Source organism: Bos javanicus, chromosome 19, assembly GCF_032452875.1.
Source record: "Bos javanicus breed banteng chromosome 19, ARS-OSU_banteng_1.0, whole genome shotgun sequence".
In the NCBI taxonomy this organism is placed as follows: Eukaryota; Metazoa; Chordata; class Mammalia; order Artiodactyla; family Bovidae; genus Bos; species Bos javanicus.
In genome coordinates this window covers 51466227-51472181 of record NC_083886.1, presented here as the reverse complement: position 1 = coordinate 51472181, position 5955 = coordinate 51466227, and the positions used below count along the sequence as shown (strand labels likewise).

Below are 5955 nucleotides of genomic sequence, written 5' to 3'. Positions count from 1 at the left end.
AGCGTCACGTCTCCGGGGCGGCGGGGCCGCGTCCGAAGAGGGCGGGTCGACTCGGCTTGGAGGCGGGGCCTGACCTGAGAGGCGGGGTCGCATCTCGAGCGCGGTGCTAAGGGTGGGAACCACCTGACTGGGTACCCCAGCCGTGCTCCTCAAACCTCAGGAGCAGGCAGGACCCAGACTCTCACACTAACTCAAGCCCGCCCCCCCAGAAATCATGTAAATTAAGGTAAAAGAGATTTTCTTATTTTTAATTGATAAAAGGATAAGTATCTCAGTATAAATAACAATGCTTTGTGGAGTTTTTAACAGGTGTGCTGGTAAAATGTTCGCGAAAAGAGCAAAATGGGTGGAAGTGAAGAAATGGAAGTACAAATGACCCTTGAACAACGCGGGGCCACTTAACACGCAGATTTCTTTTCAAGAGTATACGCCTCGGGCCTACCTACACGACCCTGGTTGGTTAGATCCGCAGCTGCAGAACCGTAGATACCATGGATAAGAGGGAAGACTATAAATTAGACGCAGATTTCTTTGCTGTGTGAAAGGCGGGTGTCCCTAACCCCTGTGTTGTTCAAGAGTCAAGTGTAAACGAATGTCTAGACTCTCCCACCCCCACCCTCCACCTCCCCATAGAGAGAACCTCGCCACAGGGACACAGACTGCCCCCCAACCCAGGACCCACAGCTACCCACAGACACACAGCTGACACAGAACCCCCAAGGCACAAAGCCCCCTTCAGGACACGCAGAACCTCCTACAGAGACACAGGGCTCCCCAGGACACAAAGCCCCCCCCCCCCAACAGGCACCAATCTGTTCTGTATTAAAACCCAGCTTTCTATTTGTTAAGAGGAAAAACACCCTCTAACGTTTTAACAGCGTAGGCCCCAGGAAGAAACATTTCTCAGAATGCTTTTGGAATGCTGTCTGTGTCCCTGTGACCAAGTATGTCTCCACTGGGGGCTGGGCATCCAGTGAGTTGTCTGTCTTCTGAGGGGTTATTAAAGAGTTTCTTTTAAAAGATAAAACATACTGAGCAAGGCCAGGGAATTCAGCCATCAGTGGAAGAGTTGCACTCCATCTACCCTTCAATGGACAGATAGGCAACACCAGAGAGGCAAGAAGCAAACACCAGAGCCCCTTATGTCCACGTGGATGAACATCTAATCAAGAGAGTCAATTCCTAGGCAGGTTGATAAGTCTGGAGTCCCAGAGGAGGAAGGGGTCCAGGGGTCTCAAGGAGGAGAAAAGGACAGCCTTTTTTTTTTTTTTTTTCTAAACTGCTTTGTATTAGTCAATATAACAAAGTATCTTGCTCGAGGACATGTTTCTCCTTAACAAGAACCTTCTGACTAATCTTGTTATCTTAAGAAGTATGTTGTGGGAGTGGGTCTGGTTAAAGTATATAAGGCCTTGATAAGACCAGGATTGGAGAAGGAAATGGCAATCTACTCCAGTGTTCTTGCCTTGAGAATCCCAGGGAGGGCAGAGCATGGTGGGCTGCCGTCTATGGGGTCGCACAGGGTTGGACACGACTGAAGCGACTTTAGCAGCAGCAGCAGCAAGACTCTCTGGCCCCCTTCTGATGTCTCTGTCAGAAGCTCTTTTTTTTTTTTTTTTTTTGCGCCAGAGGCGTATCCTAGCTTTATTAAAGGGCCCACGCCACAGTCAATATAAAAACACAAAAAGTCCCATCAGTTTAATAATAAAAAAACCCCAAAAATGGGAAACTGAGGGGGCAAGGAAGAGGCCCCTGGGCCAGGGGCACGGGGAACCCTGCTCGTGGCACCAGGCCTGGCCTCAGGGCCCCCTGGTATTGCTGTTGCTACGAGGTCGGGGCGGGGAGGGGGGCGCGGGCAGAGACTGTCCTGTGGAGCCACCGTTCAGCTGGGTCTACGACCCTTCTTCTGGGGTGTGCTCAGCTTTTGCATGCCCCGGATCTTGTCCAGCAGGCTCAGTGGGTTTGTAACAGTCAACCAGCAGCTCCTTGACCCTGGCAGCCCAGGTATCATCGCTCTCCATGTCCAGGAGTTCATCCACATCGATTTCCAGCTCCGGGATCTCCTCTTCCTGGCAGTCGTAGAGGCGAGTGAGCTGCTCCAGAATCCACTCCTCCAGGCTGGGGCGCTTCAGTAGCTCCTTACCGTCATACTTGACCCTTACGTTCCCTTGGCGCCTCACTGGGCCCCCGTCGTCCGCGCAGCCCGGGCCCTCACCTGCAGCCCCAGGGTGACTCTGAAAGTAGAGGCGGGGCCCTGGGCCGCCACTCCCCAGTCCGGTCTGGAGGCCGGGGCCGCCAACGCGTCCCTCGCGGGTCACGTGCGCGTCTGGCCCCTCCCTGCGCCGCCGCCTCCCGGACCCCACGCTAGCTCTGGGCGGTTGGCTCGGGTTAGCTCCTGAGCTCGGCTCCGGGGCACGGGCAGTGGCGGGGAGGGGGAGGGGGAGGGGGGGTGCCTGGGGGCAGCTGCAGCATGCAGAGCCCCCGGGCAGAAGCTTTCTCTGTCCCTTTAATAAAACTCTGCTACACAAAAGCTCTTGAGTGATCAAGCCTGGTCACTGGTCCCGAAGCTAAATCTTCCGAGATCACAAATCCGACATCATTCACTGTAAGTTATCAACATGTTGAGCAAAGAAAGCAAGTTACTGAAAAGCAGACCCACGTGCAGTTCACTCTGCACAAAGCTCAAAGCAGGCAGACTCAGGAACCCGCTGTTCAGGGATGCATACCGACCTGGATGCAGACAAGTAAAACAGCACAGAACTGGCTGTGCTGTTGTGCTTAGTCGCTCAGTCTGACTCTGCGACCCCATAGACTGTATAGCCTCCAGGCTTCTCCATCCATGGGATTTCCCAGGCAAGAATACTGGAGAGGGTTGCCATGCCCTCCTTCAGGGGATCTTCCCTACTCAGGGATCAAATCTGCATCTCCCATCTCTTCTGCATTGCAGGCGGATTCTTTACCTGCTGAACCATCAGAACTGGAGATGGTGGTTTCTCCTGGAGCAGGGTTGTCGTCTGCAAGAGGGGAGGGGCCTGTGTGGTCAGCTGAAAGACCCCCCCACCCCAAGGTTTTAAATGTGTCCCCTTGTATGGCTGAAGCAACTTTGCAGGTGGGATTATTGAGTTTGAGATGGGGAGAGGATTGGGCTCTAAATGCCATCCCTTGGTAAGAGGAAGACAGGGTGTCAATGTGACCCTGGAACCCTGGAGGCAGAGATTAGAGTGGTGTGGCTATGAGCCAGGGAACAATGGCAGCTTCTAGAAGCTGGAAGAGGCCTGGAACTGATAATTTCCTGGAGCCTCCAGAAGGAGAAACCAGCCATGCCCACACCTTGATCTTAGCTCCTTAAGACTAAGGGCTTCTGACCTCTAGAACTGTGAGAGAATATATATTGTAAATCACCACAGCCAGTGATTCAGTACATCATGTAGCAGGCTGAAGACTGGCCCTCAAAGATATCAGGTCCTCATCCCTGGAACCTGCAAATATTACCTTGTTTTGGAAAAAGAATCTTGGCTGCTGCTGCTAAGTCACTTCAGTCGTGTCTGACTCTGTGCGACCCCATAGATGGCAGCCCATCAGCCTCCCCCATTAAGGACCTGAGATGGGGAGATGACCCTGGGTTATCTGGATATGCGCTGAGAGCCATCACATGTGTCCTTAGAAGAGGAAAGCAGAGAGAGGTTTGATTCACTTAGGAAGAAGGCCATGTGAAGACGGACACAGAGGTCAGAATGATGCAGCCACAAGCCAAGGTATACCCGAGGTCACAGAAGCTGGAAGAGGCAGGAAAGATCCTTCTAGAGCCTTCAGAGAGGTCACAGCCCTGCCCACACCTTCCCATCAGCCCAGTGGTACCCATTTCAGACTTGTGGCCTCCAAAACTGTGGAAGAATATGTTTCTACTATTGGTAAATTTGTTACAGCAGCCACAGGAAACTCAGAATACAAGAGCAGTAGGAAACTATTACAACAAGCAGAGGGCTTTGGAAATAAAGTTGTTTCATATGATACAGTGTTTCACTAGTAAAACAATCTAGCTGCTGCTGCTGCTGCTAAGTTGCTTCAGTCCTGTCCAACTCTGTGCGACCCCATAGACAGCAGCCCACCAGGCGTCACCGTCCCTGGGATTCTCCAGGCAAGAACACTGGAGTGGGTTGCCATTTCCTTCTCCAATGCAGGAAAGTGAAAAGTGAAAGGGAAGTCGCTCAGTCGTGTCCGACTCTTCGAGACCCCATGGACTGCAGCCCACCAGGCTCCTCCCGTCCATGGGATTTTCCAGGCAAGAGTGCTGGAGTGGGTTGCCATTGCCTTCTCCGAAAACAATCTAGAGAACCTTCAAAAAGCTACCATCCTTACTTACCCCTGATTTCTGAAGTGGACCAAAGAACAAAGATAAAATTGGGGTGGGGGCGAGGAATCAAGAAACCAGGAGACAATGCTGGCTGGCTTTGAGCTACACAAGGCACTGTTCTCCAGTAGAAGTAGGAAGTCAGCTTCTGCCAGGGCAGACAGGTGTTTTCTCTCACTGTGATGAGTCAGCTGAGTTCCTGATGATCTCTGATTGACAGCAGTGACAGCACCTCTGGGCTGCCTTGCCTAGGAAGGGTAAAGGCTGAAGCAACTACCTTCGGACCAAAGTGGACTATGGAACTTCCTCGTTGTCTCTGTCTTCCTCTCCGCAGTGACTCAGAGGCCTCTGTGCCTCGGCTGGTTCCACTGTTCTCATGGGAAAGTAGAGTGAAAGAAGCAATAGTCCACACTGGATTTCTAGACTGAGGTAGGGAAGGGACAGTAGGATTTAAAGCCAAAACTTGATGGGCAGAAATCAGCCTTATTTGAGAAGAGCAATATGTGAGATTTCAGAGATCCGAAGAAGGAGGGCACCGACCTAAATAATCCATCAAAGCTGGAACAGATGGAGCCAGACCCCGACTGTTGAGTTTAGGCTGGTTGGAGAGCAAAGGCTGGGGATCGAGGGTCAGAGGTGAGGAGGGGCAGGGCCAGCCCGACCCTCCCCAGGGCAGGGATCCCTATTGGGCACCCACTGCCTATGTGAGAGATGGCTCCCATTACTACCATCAACCCATCTGCCTGCTGCCAGCAGGAGCATCTGCAATAACAACCGCCCTGTTCTGAGGCTTTGTCAGCTTCAACCACTAGGTCAGCATATTAACGACACCCCTGGTGGAGGTTGGGGCCCCACGGGAAGAGAGGTCCAAGAGCACACTGACGACACCCCCAGTGGAAGTTGGGGCCCCGCGGGAAGAGAGGTCCGAGAGCACATTGGGAGCAGGGAGTGAACATGGGGTTCCACCCTCCTGGTGTGTTAGGGCATATCCCCTGCCCCCCATGACAGCTCGGCTACCTCCCTCCAGTTCCCCAATACATGCAGCTTCATGCTTGCTTTTCAAATCCACATTTACTTTGATGACACACTTCTCCCGCAAAGGGAAGCATCTCTATCTCCTTCTCTTTGGCAAAACAAATATTATCAAGCCCGTAATTGACATTTTTTGCAGATTCAATATTTGCCTGGATCATCTCTCATCAAAGTTGTAAACTCCGTGTCTAGGAAATTATTCTGCATTGCAGTAATTTTCACAGGGCAATTGAAGGCATAATTGTACATAATACATTTTGAATCTAGACGCTTGAAAAGACAATTACAAACAGCTGGGACACAATTTGGTGTTCTTGTTTCTACTAGGGGGTGGATTTGGCCAGGGGAGAAGCCACAGGAGAAAATGGTGAAGTTTGAGAACAGTTTCTCCAGGGCTCAGTTTACATTTCAGTTATGATTTCGGGGTGCTCACCACCAAAACATGCATACTTGTACTTCATACATTCTATACCGCATGAGCCATGCTGTCATTTCACAAGTGAAGCTGTCCCTTCAGTCATCTCCGACTCTTTGTGATCCTATGGACTGTACCCACCTGGCTCCTCTGTCTA

At 51.6% G+C, this 5955-nt stretch overlaps 1 pseudogene; it reads right to left on the bottom strand.

Moving 5' to 3' along the window:
• Positions 1-1673: 1673 nt before the first annotated feature.
• Positions 1674-2597, bottom strand: LOC133231491 (protein phosphatase 1 regulatory subunit 14B-like; annotated as a pseudogene).
• Between the last annotated feature and the right edge of the window lie 3358 nt (positions 2598-5955).